Consider the following 17,276-nt stretch of genomic DNA (forward strand, 5'->3'; position numbering starts at 1 on the left):
GTACCCCAAACGGTGTCTGATATAAGTGGTTGTTTATTAGTAGTTGTTGGATGGGTGGATAGATGAACAGTTGAAGCAATGAACACTTTAGGATTAAATATTATTGTAATAATCCAAACTAGAAATGACAGCTGATAGCAAGGAAGCTGGTAAGAACATTCTGGTTATATTCCGAAGACAGATGTAACAGAATTTACTCAAGGTTTGGATGTGAGAGAAGGAGAAGCATCAGCTATCACTGCATAGTTTTTGTCCCAAACTACTGGAAGAGTTACCATTTACTGAGATGGGGGAGATTGAGAGGAAAAGAATGAGGAAGATACAAGTAAAATTTTCCATGTCCATTTACCTCAGTGCCACATTTGTGTTTCTAAGCTTAATTTAGCTGTTGAAACCTGTAGCTACCTATCAAAATATGAATAATAATAATATATATTACTTTCAGTCTAATTAAAAGACCTGTCATTTTCCCACAAAATGATGGGGTCTTTTCCCTGTTTCCAACTCCAATACCTAAAATTCAAACACTTGACAATGTTAACTGTAACTCTTCTACTAAGTAATGTTAATTATCTCATTTATGTGTATTAGATGTACCATAAGAACAGGTTTTGTAGTTAAAAGCTGTTCAGTGTTTCAATAGAATTTTAAGCACATTTTATTGTATTTTAAATCAATGACACTATACACAGGTGTTTTTAGGACAAGTTTAATATCAAACAGTTGGCTTCATTGGATGTAAAAAATAGACTTCTCAAACTAATAAACCTCAAAACCATGACTTTGTTTGAGATAACTGAATCATATAGTTTTCTGACTTGGTCAGAATAATTCAAATTAGCTCAACTGCAATTTATAATTATTGATGTATATTAATTCAGATTAACATGTGGTGTTACATAAGAGTTTTCTACCTTGACTACGCTAATCCAGAGAGGCACATTTTCTCTTAGTAAATTTTTAGTACTTCTGGTTTTTTCCCAGCTTTTTTCAGCAAAGAAAGTAAGATATGCAAAGACAAAAAAAATTAATACCATTTCAATGAGAGATCACTTACACACCCAGTTGTCAAGAACTTTTGAAAAGTTAAACCAAAACTTATGTAAATTAGCGTTTTTATTATCTACTTTATGAGTTGGCATACATACTGGAAGTGCCTCTTATTCAATTCCACCCAAGTACAAGATTCTGAGGGTTTGGGTTTTCAGAGTCCAGTGGAGAGACAGGTACATACATATTAACTTTATTACATGTTTGAGAAATATTGAGATATAAGTAAATATTAAAGATTCATAAATAAGGAAGAAATTCCTTATTTATGAATTTGTGCACTAGGATAATTTTGCTTCTTTTTCCCTTGACAGTCTCTTTTCCTCATAAGCCTCACATTTTATGTCTCCTACCCCTCTGAATCTACTGGCTTATGCACCTGATGTTCCTGCCACCTCTGCTGGATGCTGGCAGCTGCAGCCCATTGCTCCTCTTAAGCAAGCATGACAGAAAGCTGGGAGAACCACAACTGCCCTTTTCAGAACAACAGAATCTTCTGGGTAGCTACCGCTCGGACTACTTTCTAAGTAAGGATCCCTTCACGGAAACCACATGTATAGGTAAAAGATCTGCCGTAGTCTTCAGCCTAATGGCTGTGCCCGTCATAAAGGTCAGCCACAGCTGAGGAAGGCCATTTATGTTTTGCACTTGGATATCAAATGTAGTGTGTATTTAGTATTCAGAATTATGTTGTTGATGTATATCGACGTTTTTGGTTTTTTCCTTATAAAAGGGTTTATAAACCCTGTAGGTAAATAATTAAGAATCCCATTTTGGGGACCTAAAGATTCTGGTCACCAATTCCTGTGTGTGGGGTGTATGTGTATGGGAGGGCATTCCCCACATCAATAAGCAATTATCTGACACCGGCTGGATATCCTACAATTTGACTCAATTCTGACACTGTACGTCTGGAGAGAGCATCAGATTCCACAGGTTAAGGACTTAGTCCCACAGACTGTTGTTTACTTCAGAAGAAATTTGTGAGCCCAGGTTGTTACCTGTGCTTCTGATAACCAGCTACAAATCAGAGGTTCCCTCGACCCCCTCTTTGGGTTTCAGGTTAAGGGGTCCATCCTACAAGACTCCCCTTCCCACTTCAGAAGCCGGTCGTGTAAGTCCAGGTTATCACCTATGCTTCTTACCATATGCTCTCCTTGGGTTGGGTTAATTTGTGAGAGTGGCTCACAAAACTCAGAGAAACGTTTTACTCACCAGATTACTGGTTTATCATAAAAGGATATTACTCAGGAACAGCCACATAGAAGAGATGCGTAGGGCAAGGTATGGGCAAAGGGCTCAGAGGTTCCATGCCCTCCCCAAGTGTGCCCCTCTCCCGACTCTCTACATGTTCACCAACCCAGGAGTTCTCTGAATCCCATCCTTTTGGAGTTTTATGGAGGCTTCATTACATAGGCACAGTTGATTAAATTATTGGCCATAGGTGATTGATTCCACCTCCAGTCCCTTTCCTCTTGCCTCTCCCCTCATCACGGAGAGGGACTGAAAGTTCCAATCCTGTATTCTAATTGTTTCCCCTGGCAACCAGCTGCATCCTTAGGTGCTCTCCAAAAGTCTCCTCATTAACAAAAGCCAGCTGTGGTGGAAGGGGGCTTGTTATGAATAACAAGATACCCACTTCACCTTGATGGCTCTGAAGTGATTTAAGGAACTGAGGACAAAAGACCAAATATTATAACAAAAGGTGCTCACATTGCTCTCTGCTCAAGAAATTACAAGGGTTTGGAACTATGGGCCAGGAACCAAAGGCAAATATGTATTTTTTTATTATAAATCACTATGTCACAGGAACTAACTGTAGAGATGTCTTATTATCCAGTATAATCTAATTACAGAGTATGGCCAATAGAACTGAGTTCACAATAGAGATATACTTGATTCACTGGTCTATCCAATTTGACAGATCATTTACTACTTTTCTGTACTTCTTATGCTGCCTTATACTTTCTGTAGAAAGTAGAGGGGATGCAGAAACAAAGGAAAAACAGTATAGCAAGAAAAGTAATGATAACCTAAACAATAGTTCAGTGAAAAAAAGGAGTCCTAGTTCCTCCTCAAAGGATATACATAACAAACTGATGCTTTTTCCCTTTTTTTCCTTTTTTTTTTTTTCTTCCAGGAAATTGTAAAGCTCTGGTTATTTTTTGAGAAGTTGCTACTGAACTGAATTTGAGTCTGCTTGCCTGCCTTGTAGCAAAGCCAATCTACTGACACTAGGTTGTGGTTAAGGAAACTACAGCATTTATTTTCAGGGGCCCAAGCAAGGAGAAATGGCAGCTCATGTTCAAAAGACCCAAACTCCCCAATGGCTCTCATGGAAGGGTTTTTAAAGGCAGCATTTGGGATGAGGGTTGCAGCTCAGGGATTTTCTTCTAATTGGTTGGTGGTGAGGTAACAGCATGACCTTTCAGGAATCTTAACCGTCAGCCTTCTGGTTCCAGCCAGTCTGGGGTCTATGTGCTCGTGGTCAGCATGTAGTCCACCTTCTTCCATCTGGGTAGGGGGTCTTAGTTTCTGCAGAACAACTGGAAGATATGCATCAGATCGTTATGTATCTCCCTGGAGAAGGAACTAGAACTCTTTTTTTTTCACTGAACTATTGTTTAGGCCAGGGGTCCCCAACCCGCAGGCGATACCTGTCCGCAGTCTGTTAGGAACTGGGGCTGCACAGCAGGAGGTGAGCAGGGGGCAAGCAAGGGAAGCTTCATCTGCCACTCCCCATCGCTCGCATTACCTCCTGAACCATCCCCCCCATTGCTCACATTACGGCCGGAACCATCCCCCTACCCCGGTCCATGGAAAAATTGTCTTCCACAAAACTGGTCACTGGTGCCAAAAAGGTTGGGGACCACTGGTTTAGGTTATCATTACTTTTCTTACTTTACTGTTTTTCCTTTGTTTCTGTGTCCCCTAAGTTCCCTAATTAGTAACTATTTGAGTCTGTTCTTTGGAACTCAGGGAAGGCCTAGGAGACTAAAGTCTTTTTCTGCAAACAAGAACCAGGAGACATGGAGGGGTTTTTGTACCTGGGAGGGGCCGGAAGGATCCTGCTCAGTTTCAAAGTCAGGGATTAAAATCTTAAATCACATCAAAGGGATTAGAAATATTACATAATCCTTTATTATAACTAAGCTTCCTTTAAGATTTGCCTGATACTTAGAAAATAGGACTGAAATAATTGTATAAGTAAAACATGTGTAGTGATCTAATTAATGATAAAAAATTATTAGAACTTGGGCTTCCCTGGTGGCGCAGTGGTTGAGAGTCCGCCTGCTGCTGCAGGGGACGCGGGTTCGTGTCCCGGTCCGGGGGGATCCCACGTGCCGCGGGGCTGCTGGGCCCACGCGCCATGGCCGCTGAGCCTACGCGTCTGGAGCCTGTGCTCCGCAATGGGAGAGGCCACAACAGTGAGAGGCCCGCATACCGCAAAAAAAAAAAAAAAAAAAAAAAAATTATTAGAACTTGTTGACAAAGTAAAAATAGCAACTTAGTGGATTAAACTGAAATGTAAAAATAATTTATATATTTATAAATGTTATATCATTCTAACATAAGGTAGTACCTAGTTGCAGCTATTAGTTTGCAGACTCAGTAGTAAATACAGTAATTGACGTTCTAGAATGTATTTTAAAAGAAGCTTTAAACTCTATATAAGGGCAGATTTTATTTTATTTTATTTTTGGCCACACTGCGTGGCTGGTGGGATCTTAGTTCCCCCGCCAGGGATCGAACCTGGGTCCTGGCAGTGAAAGTCTTAACCACTGGACCATCAGGGAATTCCCAAGGGCAGATTTTAATTCTTGTTTGGACTTGGTTTTGATTCCCAAGTCTTTAAGACACTAGTACTTAGTATGGAACTGTAGATAATGAAAGACAATTTAAAAAACAGTTAAGTAATCTTCAATATCAAGAGAGAAAAACTAGTTCAGTGTTACAGTCTTAAATACCAAAGCAATGACCAACAGTAAATAGTAAAAACTTTCCTATAAAAATCATTAAATCGTAACATGTATGTTTATTCATTTTTTGGAATGTTTGTTTCTACCAAAATGACTACCAGTGAATTACATTTTCTTTACATTGTTTCCTCTCTTAAAACTGGAAGTAATTTCAGAGAAAATACTAAGAAAAAATTTATTTTAAAAATTACTTTCAAATTCCACAGGTATTTTTAAAAGTCACAGTTCAATGTGCAGGTTAATCCTCAGCAAGACTCTAGGTCAGCCTTCTACAGATCTCGGCAGTGCTTTCTATACATTATTATATCTCCTCAACATCATTATATCTTGCAAATTATAGAAAACTTGGCATCCTTAAACACCAAATTCCAATTCCCTAATTTAGTGTGACTGCTGATTTCTGTTTGGGTACCCTTTCATATGATGCAACCTGGAAACTCCAGAAATAAGCTTGGGCAAAATAGGGCTTACCTTCCTTATTTCCTTTTTAAAAGGGTCATTGATCATTGTCCTGTGCTGACATTGCCCAGAGTCTGAAAACCATTGTTTCATATATTTTGTCCAATTTTCTATTTGTTATGGCAGGAGGATAAAATCTGGTCCCTCTTACTCCACCATAGCTGGAAACTAAACTTACTTCAGAGTGTTTCAAAAACTTTTTTGAAATTAAATTCCTTGAGAAGGCACAAACTTTCCAGTTTTACCCCTAAACTACTCACCACTAAATATAGTTTCAGAATGAACAGTTTCACACACATTTATGTCACCTGCTTGGTCTCTAAAGTTGGCTGAGTTTGCAACTGATTTCTGTGTCACCTTTCCAGTCAGCTTTCTCTTCTTAGAGTTTTCTTTTTTTACACCACTAGAGTTCCTACAACTGTTCAAAGAAAAAGGACAAAAATAATACACAGGGCAATCTAGATCCAAACAGAAAAGGATACTTTTGCCAAGGAAGCCACAAAACTTGTAGAAACCTGATACCTAGGTACGTTTAATTTACAAAACAAAACTCTTAGCTGCTCTAAGATATTTACATTCAAGATTCTTGTGGTTTTCTCAGGAACAATAGATAGATGACTTGATTTAGTTTACAGGCCCACTTTGTGGCTTTCTTAGAACAAAGAAACAATCTAAAGGTAAAGTTAACCTCTTACAAGGCAGACATACTTACATTTAAATGGCATTTTTCTCAGTCTGTATTCATCAAGGATTCAAAAGCATCTTGTAGTCCAGTGTGTCACCTTTTTGCATAAATGTGGTGTAATAGAAAAATATTTGGTCTTTGTCCCCAGTTTCTCACACAAATCCAAAATTTCTGGAACTTCCTTAGTGGTAAGGCAGGCCCTTAGATGGCTTCTGGATGGGTTCTGGTCACCAGAAAGAGCAATCCATGATTAGAAGCTTGGAACTTTTGTTATCTGAAAACAGGTTCGCCTTTTAGTGAGTGCCAAAAGACACAAACAAGCCAAAGAGCGGGGTAAGGATTTATTACTTGCAGCAAGTAACGAGAACACCAGGGATCTTTCCCAAAGCATTCTTCCCCAAACAGCAAAACTGGGGAAGTTTTAAGCTAAGGGTACATTCATATTCATGAAGGGGCTTGGGCAGTGTATGCATATTCATGAAGGGGCTTAAGCAGAGGAGAATTTAACATTGAATTGAAGCAAAGGTCAACCAAGTCCAAGCTTTAGTTGATTAAAGTCCTGAGGGTCAGAAAAGGTCAACATCATCATTCCTTAGGTTCCACCAGTCTGAGGTCTCAGCATGTAGTTACTATCCTCCACCTGGGTGTGGGCCTTAGTTCCTGTGGAACTCAAAGAAATGTAACAGAGTGTTCTGCATATCCCTTGAGGAGGAACTAGGACTCTTTTATCGCTGAACTATTGTTTCTTGACTGCTTTTCCTTTGTACCTACATTGCCTCACTTCTCTTAAGATCATTAATTACTGAGACCTGTTCAAGGGCAAACAGTGTGGCCAGGCTTGGATCACAAAAGGACTTAGGCCAAAAATGGTTTCTTTTATGTCTAAAAAGCCATGCCTGGTTCTCTTTCTCTGGGACCTCCTACCCTATCTGCTTACACTTTCAGCCCTACCCTCCAACCTCCAGGAAGGGAGAGGGGCTGGTGATTGAGTTATTTACCGATTATCAATAATTTAATCAATCATGCCTACTTAATGAAACCTCCTTTAAAAACCCTCATCAATGGAGTTTGGAGAGTTTTTCAGTTGGTAAGCTCATTGAGGTGCTGGGAGGGTAACGCATCCAGAAAAGGCATGAAAGCTTCACACAACTACCCCCATACCTTGCCCTACACACCTCTTCCATTTGACTGTTCCTGAATGATATCTTCTATAATAAACCAGTGGTCATAAGTAAATGCTTTCCTAAGTTCTGTGAGTTGTTCTAGTGAGTTACCAAACCTATTGAGAGGGTTGAGGGAACCCTTGAATGTTTAGTCTGCTGAGCAGAAATGTAACTATTTTGGCACCCCATTTGTGGCCAGTGTTTCTAGTGGGGGCACTCTTGTGGAACTGAGACACTTGTGGATCCTGATGCTAACTCTGGGAGTTGGTGTCAGAATTGAATTGAATTGTTGGAAACCTAGTTGATACAGGAATTAGTTGATGTGAATAAACAGCAAGTATTTACTTTTACAGTGACAATTGTTATGGGCTGAATTGTGTTTCCCCAAAATTCATCTGTTGAAATCCTAATCCCCAGTATCTCAGAGTATAATCATAGTTGGAAATAAGGTCTCTAAAGAGGTAATTAAGTTAAAATGAGGCCATTAGTGTGGGTCCTAATCCAATCTGACTGGTGTGCTGGGGAGGTAAGACTGAAAGTGAAGCAGATAGTGTAGGGGGGAAATCCTTGGAGAAAGAGAACCAGGCATGGCTTTCTTGACATAAGAGAAGCTATTTTGGGCCTAAACAGGCATGGCTTTCTTGACATAAGAGAAGCTATTTTTGGCCTTAGTCATTTGCTTTTATAGAAGAGGAAATTTGGACACAAAAACTGACACCAGGGGGTGTGCACACACAGAGAAAAGACCGTGTGAAGAGGCAGCAAGAATGCAGCCATGTGCAAACCAAGGAGAGAGGCCTCAGAGGAAATCAATACTGTTGGCACTTGATCTTAGACGTCCAGCCTCCAGAACTTTGAGAAAATAAATATCTGTTGTTTAAGCCACCCAGTCTGTGGTATTTTATTATGGCAGCCCCAGCGAACTAACACAATTTATTACTCCTTCTTCATTTCTGCTGATTTTATATGCTTATTTCAGGCCTGAATCTTTAGCCTGGAAATTTTAGGAGCACATTAACTACTATCCCTATCTCACGCTGTCCCAACCCAAGGATTTGAATCATAATTTTTGAGCTTTAAAGCTCAGCACATAAAAAGCCAAAAACTCAGCACATAAATCATACATCAGAATTAATAGTATGAAACATCAAATGGTGGAAAATTGAGAGCACAGAACAAAAATACAAGTGGATGGAAAGCATAAAAGACAAGATCAGGGCTTCCCTGGTGGCGCAGTGGTTGAGAGTCCGCCTGCCGATGCAGGGGACGCGGGTTCGTGCCCCGGTCCGGGAAGATCCCACATGCCCTGGAGCTGCTGGGCCTGTGAGCCGTGGCAGCTGAGCCTGCACGTCCAGAGCCTGTGCTCCGCGACAGGAGAGGCCACAACAGTGAGAGGCCCACGTACCGCAAAAAAAAAAAAAAAAGACCAGGGAACTGAAAGACACATACAGAAGACCCAACAGTGAGTAACAGGAGTTCCAAAGGGAGGAAGAATAAAAGATGGAGTAGCATTTCATATAAAAAAATATAGAAAAAATGTTCCTGAACTAGAGAAAGACATTCATCTGCAGAATAAAAGATCTCAGTCAGGCAGGATTGATGAATGAAAACATTGTTGTGGAAAATAAGACCGTAGACTCCAAATTTTAAATAAGACTTTGTTATTTACTAAGAATGACATTGCAGAAAAGGAGGGGAGTTCCCATCAGCTATAGCAAAGCAACCATAACTAATGTCTTAATACATCAAAATTATCATGGTTTATATTACACAGCAGTACAATGAAAGCCCAATTCCAAGAATTGCATTATAGGCAAAAGAGAAGAAAGGACCTCAGTGACAATGAGAAAGGAAATATCAGCAGTCACAAATGAGCAAACAAAAATGACTACCTGAAAGATATGCCAATATCATGCAATTAGAAAAGGTCATAGAATCTATTCATTAATATCTTAAGGACCTGTCATTTTGTTGAGGTTTCAACTTTCTTTATTCACATGCTGACTTTTAATACTATCTTGTTATGGACATAATAGAAATAATCTTAAATTTCTAAGTTCCAAGGATAAAGAAAAAAGTCTGTCTTCCTTGGTAAAAGAATAAATCATGAAGGAAAAATAATCAGACCACCGTTTACTTACAATAGGAGAAGCAAGAGGAAAATTTATTATCATTTATATTGAAAAAAAGGACTATGACCCAATAATGCTAATATAACTAAGATATCATTTAATTGTCAATTTCAAAGAAAGTTGTTTGGAAATATGTGAAGATTGATAGAATATATCACTCAGTAGTACAACTGAAGAAATAGTAAAGGAAAGGACTGTAATCAAACCACAAACAAATGAAAGAAAATACAGCCCTCAAGACATGGGAAGATGGACTAGATGAAAGAGTCATGAGCTCTGACACATCTGTTACCTGAAGAGAAATCTAAACAGAGATGCAGGCTGAGTATGTATAATATGAGTACAGACTGTTGATTCTTGAAATAGAAGTGGCATATGTGAGGAATCCCTGATAATAGACTAACTAAAGGTAATTATCAATAAAATATGCTAATAAATCCTTGGGGGTGGGGAGAGGGGAAGTAGAAGTATTCTAAAGGGCTCATCCAGTGAAGGAGCAGAGCACCTAAAAACAGAATTAATTGGTTTCTTATTTTCATATAACCCTTTCATATGGGTTTCATTTTGAGTATATGAAAATGATAATCACCAGTTGAACGGAAAAGTATAATAAAATTTGCTGATTATAAAGAGGAAAAATATAAGTAATAGTAATGATCAGAGAGGGAACTAGTAAGGGAAATATTTAGAAGGAAAAAAGGAAAATGTTTAAAAATGCAAACAGGGCTTCCCTGGTGGCGCAGTGGTTGAGAGTCCACCTGCCGATGCAGGGGACACGGGTTCGTGCCCCAGTCCAGGAAGATCCCACATGCCGTGGAGTGGTTGGGCCCGTGAGCCATGGCCACTGAGCCTGCGCGTCTGGAGCCTGTGCTCCGCAACGGGAGAGGCCCCAACAGTGAGAGGCCCGCGTACCGCAAACAACAACAAAAAATAAGAATACAAACAAAGTATAAGGTGAAAGGAATAAATCCTAACAAATGTTTAAATTCCCCATTGTGTAAAACAGATTCTCAGATTGAGTTGATAAAAACAAAACCTATCAGTGTATTCCTAAACACACACACACACACACACACACACACACACACACACACACTCTTAAAGCAGTGAAGAAATATTGGAAATAAAAAATAGGAAAAGAGATAAGCAACAGCATACAAAAAAAATGGAGGAAAGGCAACATTCATGTCAGATCAAATAAAAAGGTTAAAAGTACTAAGATAAAGATGATGCAGTGATAAAAGTCACAGTTTACAAAGAATATAACAGTTATAAGCCAGTTTTTAAGGTATTATCTCTCAGCTTCAAATTGACCCTTGTATATTTTGCTTTGTGATGCTGGAACTAGACCTCTGGAAATTGCACTTCTGATTTGTCAGCTTGCTCCCTGTTAAGCTCTGGCGATAGGGAGAAGTATAGGGTGATCATAGGCCAGAAGGAGGAGGAAAGAAACTCTTCTTTTTCTCACTATTTTCTTCTTGTTCCTATTAGCATCACCCCAATAAAACTTCACTGTGGCACTAACATTTCCTTTCAGCAGCAGCAGTTGACTGTAGTGTGCAGTCTTTCAAATATCATGCTGATTATGCCCCCTCAGGGAAACCAACACGAATGTTGCTCCAGCTTCTCTTAGAGCTGGATCTCAACTCCATGAGTCCCCTCATCTGAACTCAGAAATGCCAGCACCAGCCAAGCAATAAACACTTCTCCAGTTTTCCAGTTCTAGATATGGTAGTTGCTTCCTGCAGTTTCTAGCTCTGTGATATTCAAGAGTTCTTTTTTTTTTTTTTAAACATCTTTATTGGGGTATAATTGCTTTACAATGGTGTGTTAGTTTCTGCTTTATAACAAAGTGAATCAGTTATACATATACATATGTTCCCATATGTCTTCCCTCTTGCGTCTCCCTCCCTCCCACCCTCCCTATCCCACCCCTCCAGGCTGTCACAAAGAGTTCTTTTTATGCTTTTTGGTTCTTTAACATCTAAATAACTTTTTTATATTAAGTCATCTCACTTAAATAACTGTGAGATTCTGAGAAGGTGGTAATGGAGATGGTAGCATATGTTTGAGATCTTTTGAATCCCCATATAAAAAGACATTGCAACTAGATGACAAAGCCAAAAACAAACAAACAACAGGCTGGCTGTCCTCACAAACCCCAGAATACAATCAGGTGGGACAATAGTCATAAGACCTGTGTCTTATCAATGTCTATGTAGCGGAAAGCAGTGTGAAGCCAAGGGACATCTGACAGAGCTGAGAACAGAAAAACCCCACATAAACTAAAAGTATTCACTGGAAATCATGGCAATTCAATTTGAGAACAGCAGCTAAAACTGGGAGAGGTGTAGCATATTCCAGTAATCAGACCTAAGTCTTAGAGTTGGTTCATTCCCATAAATTCTCATACCTGAGACTAGGGCTTGCTTCAAGTACAAGGTCTCATACTGAAGAGAAACTGCTGGGATGACACAAAATTGTTAAGCATGGGAACAACTAAGACAAAGGAAAAAGAAGATCCAGAGAAAAGGGAGAAGGAAACGGAGCTGGTAACTGCACCAAGCAAGCACTTATAGTTTTACTAATATAATAAACTATAGAAAAGGGAGCTCATGAGAAGTTAGAAAAGCTATCTGAACCAAATCTAAGAAATTATGCAAATTAAATCCATGTAAAAATGAACATTGGAAAACTACTGAAGTCAAATAACATACAAATAACTATAAGAAAAGATGACAACAAGGAACAGAATAACCCTGCAGGCAAAGAAAACATACTAGAAAGACATGCTCAACGTGTATGCAAACTGAAACATACCATTTCAAAATGAGCTAGAGACTTAATGTTGCTTAATGAAAAGATGCAAGATATGAAAACAAAAATTAGAAAAACTCAGAAATTAGCTAATAAAGCTCAAAAAACAAAAGAAAGAATATTTCAGAACTGAAGAATAAATTAGAAGAAAAACACTTAACACACACACACACACACACACAATTACAACAAATAATGCCTTACAAGAAATAGTAAATTAAAGGGAGGGAGTTTTTAAAAAAAAAATTAAGAAATAAAAAAAGATTTGAGGGAAAATGACAAATATTGAAGCTTTAAAAAGAAGATTCAGCATACGGATATAGGAGTCCCTAAAAAAAGAAACAAGAACATCTAGGGAATAGAACAAATATTAAAAAGTTGCTGGGGCTTCCCTGGTGGCGCAGTGGTTGAGAGTCTGCCTGCCAGTGCAGGGGACACGGGTTTGTGCCCCGGTCCGGGAAGATCCCACATGCCGCGGAGCGGCTGCGCCCGTGAGCCATGGCCGCTGAGCCTGCGCGTCCGGAGCCTGTGCTCCACAATGGGAGAGGCCACAGGAGTGAGAGGCCCGCGTACAGCAAAAAAAAAAAAAACTTGCTGAAAAATATTACTGTGAAATACACATTAAAAGAGCACACTTTTACATGAGAATATCCAGAAGAACTAAGACCAAGAAATATTCTAGTAAAGGTATTGGACTTTAAAGGAAAAGAAAAAAAAATCATTGGGAATCTAGGCAAAAGAGTACATATTTCAGAAGGGCATCAAAATTATCAGATTTTTTAACAGCAATGCTTTATGCAGGAAGAAATGGAACAACATATTTAAGATACTTAAATATGGGATAAAAATAAGGATAAAATAAATGAGCAATTGTGATATATTCTAAATCTGTCATTACTTGTGACCTTGAGAATGGGGATCCTCAGTGTGAAAAGAAAGATGCAAAATAAAAAAGGTTAATTAAAAACCCTGTAGTCCTGAATTTGAAAAATCCTAGAAAAAAAAAATCACCAACCAGTGATTTTTTATAGCAACCCTAGCTTCCAGACTACTCTTTTGACATATCATTTTCTTTTGAAGGAAACCATAAAGGCTTCTTCAAGATATGATTGATTCCAGGTCTACAGCAGAAAATATGCTAGAACATCTTGAAGTATTATATAGCAGAAAAACAATCAGAAATTACAAGGGTCATGTCACAAGGATTCAGAAGTCAAATTGAGGCTCTAATTGGCCATAGTTTGTATAAAAATTGCAATAGATTGAAGCCAATCAGATATGTTTAAACTTGTGAGTTCATAATAATATTAAATAATATTTTTTAAAGATTTCATTGGTCACTGTGGTAGGCCTCCAGAGATATACAGTTTTTACTGTATATGGAAAAAGGGTCTTTGCAGATGTGATTAAGAATAGTTAGATGGTGGGACTTCCCTGGTGGCACAGTGGTTAAGGCTCCACGCTCCCAATCCAGGGGGCCCGGGTTCGATTCCTGGTCAGGAAACTAGATCCCACATGCATGCCGCAACTAAGGAGCCCTTGAGCCACAACTAAGGAGCCCGCCTTCCTCATCTAAAGACCCAGCACAACCAAATAAATATTAAAAAAAAAAAAAGAATAGTTAGATGGGGAGATTATTCTCAATTATCCAGGTGGGTCTTAAACATAATCACAAGTATTCTTATGAGGGAGACAGAGATTTGACTACAGACAGAAAATAAGAAGACCCTATGATGGAAACATTGTCAAAGAGCAAAGATGGAGGAAGCACCTGGACATGGGATTCTCACCTAGAGTCTTTGAAGTGAGTGTGGCCCCACTGAAACCTTGATCTTAGCCCCATAATACTCATTTCAGACTTCTGGCCTCCAGTATTGTAAGGGAACAAATATATGTTGTTTTAAATCATCAAGTTTGTGGTAATTTGTTACAGCAGCCATAGGAAACTATTATAGTCACAAATCATTATCTTAAAAACCAATGAAAGGAAAACAGCAAGCATTCATGTCACCCTACCTAAGTGAACCATACCACTTGGTAAATAGTAAATAAGTTTGTGTCTTCTTATAAACTTATTTCAGCTAATAAAAACATTAGGCTATCACTATTTCACAAACACCAATGAATTAATGAATCTAGGCATTGAACACAAATGGCTGCACACATCAAAACTGAGTGAAAACAATCTATAAGTGCCTTCAGATGAAAATTATAGTCTTACCAAAGGGATAAAAAGGTAGTTTTATCAAGCTTCTGGATCCCGAAGACAGTTTGCAAGAAATAGAAAAAATAGAATATTTGAATTACACCATGAATACGTAATCAACAAAATTCATACTGTGAGAAACTGGACGGGACAAACAGCCCAGTTCTTCAACAGATAAATAGTAAAGAATAGAAAGGAATGAAGGGAACACCTGTATATAAAAAGAGACTTATAAGACAATTCAAGTTAACAAAAATGGGTAAGGGTCTAGGGGTGCCCACTTCAGTGATTGAAAACCATAAAAACTCCAAGGAAATGAGTATTTTAAAAGTTGGGAAACTAGATATGGGTGGGAGGGGGCTGTGAGAGGGAAACAGCACACAGAGAAGCTTCTAGGATGGCTGGTCAATTTCTGTTTCTTGGCGAGAGCAGTAGTTACAAAGGTATAGTCTTAGACTGTTTGGGCTGCTATAACAAAATACCACAACTGGATAGCTTATAAACAACAGAAGTTTATTTCTCACTGTATTAGAGGCCAGAAGTCCATGATCACAGCACTGGCATGGCTGGATGAGGGCCTTCCTCCAGGTCACAGAATTTTTCTTGTATTCTCAGTAGGCAGAAAGGGCTAGGGAGCTCTCTTTTGCCTCTTTTATAAGGCACAGTCCCATTTGTGAGGGTTCTACCCTCATGACTTAAGCACCTCCCAAAGGCCCCGCCTACTAATACCATCACCTTTGGTGATTAGGATTTTAACATATGAATTTGGGGGGGACACAAAAATTCAGACCATAGCAGGTATTTAACCTTATAATAATTCACTAAGATTCATTTTCTTTTGTGTTTTTTTTCTGTAATTTTATTTTATTTTACAATAAAAAGACACACAAAAAAAGTAAGTAAAAAGTACTAGACTGGCATACAACTAAAAAACTGGACAAAGTATAGGAAACAACTGTTTTCAGACTTCAGAAAACAGGCAGCACAAGGCTGTGATTCTAAAGAGAAGGGAAAGTACTTAAGTGAGTCCAGCAATCATTCTCCCTTTCTAACTGGAGGCACTTTCCAGAATGAAAAGCAGGAAGGTAGAGCATAGACAGACCTGGGATATATTTGAGTTCAGACCAGCCAAAGTGTAGTAACATTAGTGAACAGTCCAGGCATTCAGCAGAGACCCCAAAAGGGTACTACCTTAGTAACAAGGCTAAATTACATCCACATTAAGGCTAGTCTAGCACCTCACAAACAAAACTTTTTAAACAACCTCAAATGGATGAATAATTGTGTTACATAAAAAATGTCAGCATTCTTTAGAGGAAAACTAAAAATCCAGACTCAACAACATGAAAATTATCATATTCAGCATTGAATCAAAAATTACTAGACATGCAGGAAAAAGCAAGTAATAACTAGGAATGCAATTAGTTAATAGAAACAAACCCATAAATAAAATAATATTAGCAGACACATTCTTTAAAATAGCAATTAGAAATATTTTTAAGGCATTATAATGAGGAAAGAAAGTTATGAAAAGAGAACTAAAATGAACTTTGAGACCTGAAAAATATATCCAATATGAAAGAAAAAAAAAAAATACAGGAAACAATAAATGGGCTTAATGGCAGATTGTCCAGTGTAAAATAAAGAATCAATGAACTTAAAGATATAGCAATTAACAATTGTTTAAACTAAAACACAGAGAGCAAAAGGGCTGAATATAAATGAACATATTCACTCTGTGAGCTATGGGACTATATCAAATGATCCAACTTAAGTACAAATGGTGTTCCAAATGAGGGGAGCAGAAATTTTTTTGATGAAATAACAGTCAAATATTTTTTCAAATTTTAAGAAAATTATAAACTCACAATCCCATGAAGCTCAATAAGCCCCAAGTAGAGCAAACACAAGAAACCATACCAAGGGACATAAAATCGCATTGTTGAAAATCAGTGATAAAGAGAAAAATTTTAGTGAACCAAAGATTAAAAAGGGGGGGGGGGCATTTTCCATGCTTTGGAATTAATAAGAGTTAAAATTGACTTCTCATTAGAAACAATATCAGCTGGAGGGCAATGGAAAAAATCTTCAAAATAATGAAAGAAAAGGAAAACTATTGATCAGATTCCATATCTAGTTAAAATATCCTTCAAAAATAAAGGCAAAAATAAAGACATTTTCAGACAAAGCTAAGAAAATATATCATTAACAGTCCAGCACTACAAGCACTACAAAAATAAAGCAAGTTATTTTTGGCTAAATAAAAATTTAGATGGAAATTTGGATCTATACAAATATTCTTACAGTCCAATTAAAAGGTAGAGATTTTCAGACTGGATAAAAAGGCAAGGCCAAACTTTATGGTGTCCACAATAATCACTTTAAATATAAAGACAATTATAGGTCTTTAGTCGTAAAAAAGATAAAGTGGCTATATTAATATAGGACAAAATCAATTTCAGGTCAAACAATATTACCAAAGTGAAGAATGTCATCTCATAATAATTAAAGGATCATTTAATCAAGAAGACATAATTCTAAATGTGTGTGTGCCTAATAATGAGCTTCAAAATGCAAGAAGCAAAAACTAAGAGAACTGAAAGGAAAAATAAATTAATCCATAAATGTTGTTGAAGATTTCAACACAGTTTAGTAATTCATAAAATAAGTTGCCAGAAAATTTCTCTAAGATTATAGAAAACATGAATAACAATAGCACCCTGATTGTCCTAACTGGAATTATAGAAAACTACACCCAACACAGAATACATCTTATTTTTGAAT

At 37.9% G+C, this 17,276-nt stretch overlaps 1 long non-coding RNA gene across 2 annotated transcripts in view; it reads left to right on the forward strand.

Annotated features, from left to right (window-relative positions):
* LOC307187296 overlaps positions 1–17,276 on the forward strand; it is a 28,221-nt gene that overhangs the window by 3,530 nt on the left and 7,415 nt on the right. For both annotated transcript variants that reach the window (XR_013828573.1, XR_013828574.1), the window contains exon 3: positions 1,365–1,577. This is a non-coding gene — a long non-coding RNA (uncharacterized lncRNA). The remainder of the gene's footprint in view (positions 1–1,364; positions 1,578–17,276) is intronic.

The sequence above is a fragment of the Stenella coeruleoalba genome (genome assembly GCF_951394435.1).
Source record: "Stenella coeruleoalba genome assembly, chromosome: 5".
Classification (NCBI taxonomy): domain Eukaryota; kingdom Metazoa; phylum Chordata; class Mammalia; order Artiodactyla; family Delphinidae; genus Stenella; species Stenella coeruleoalba.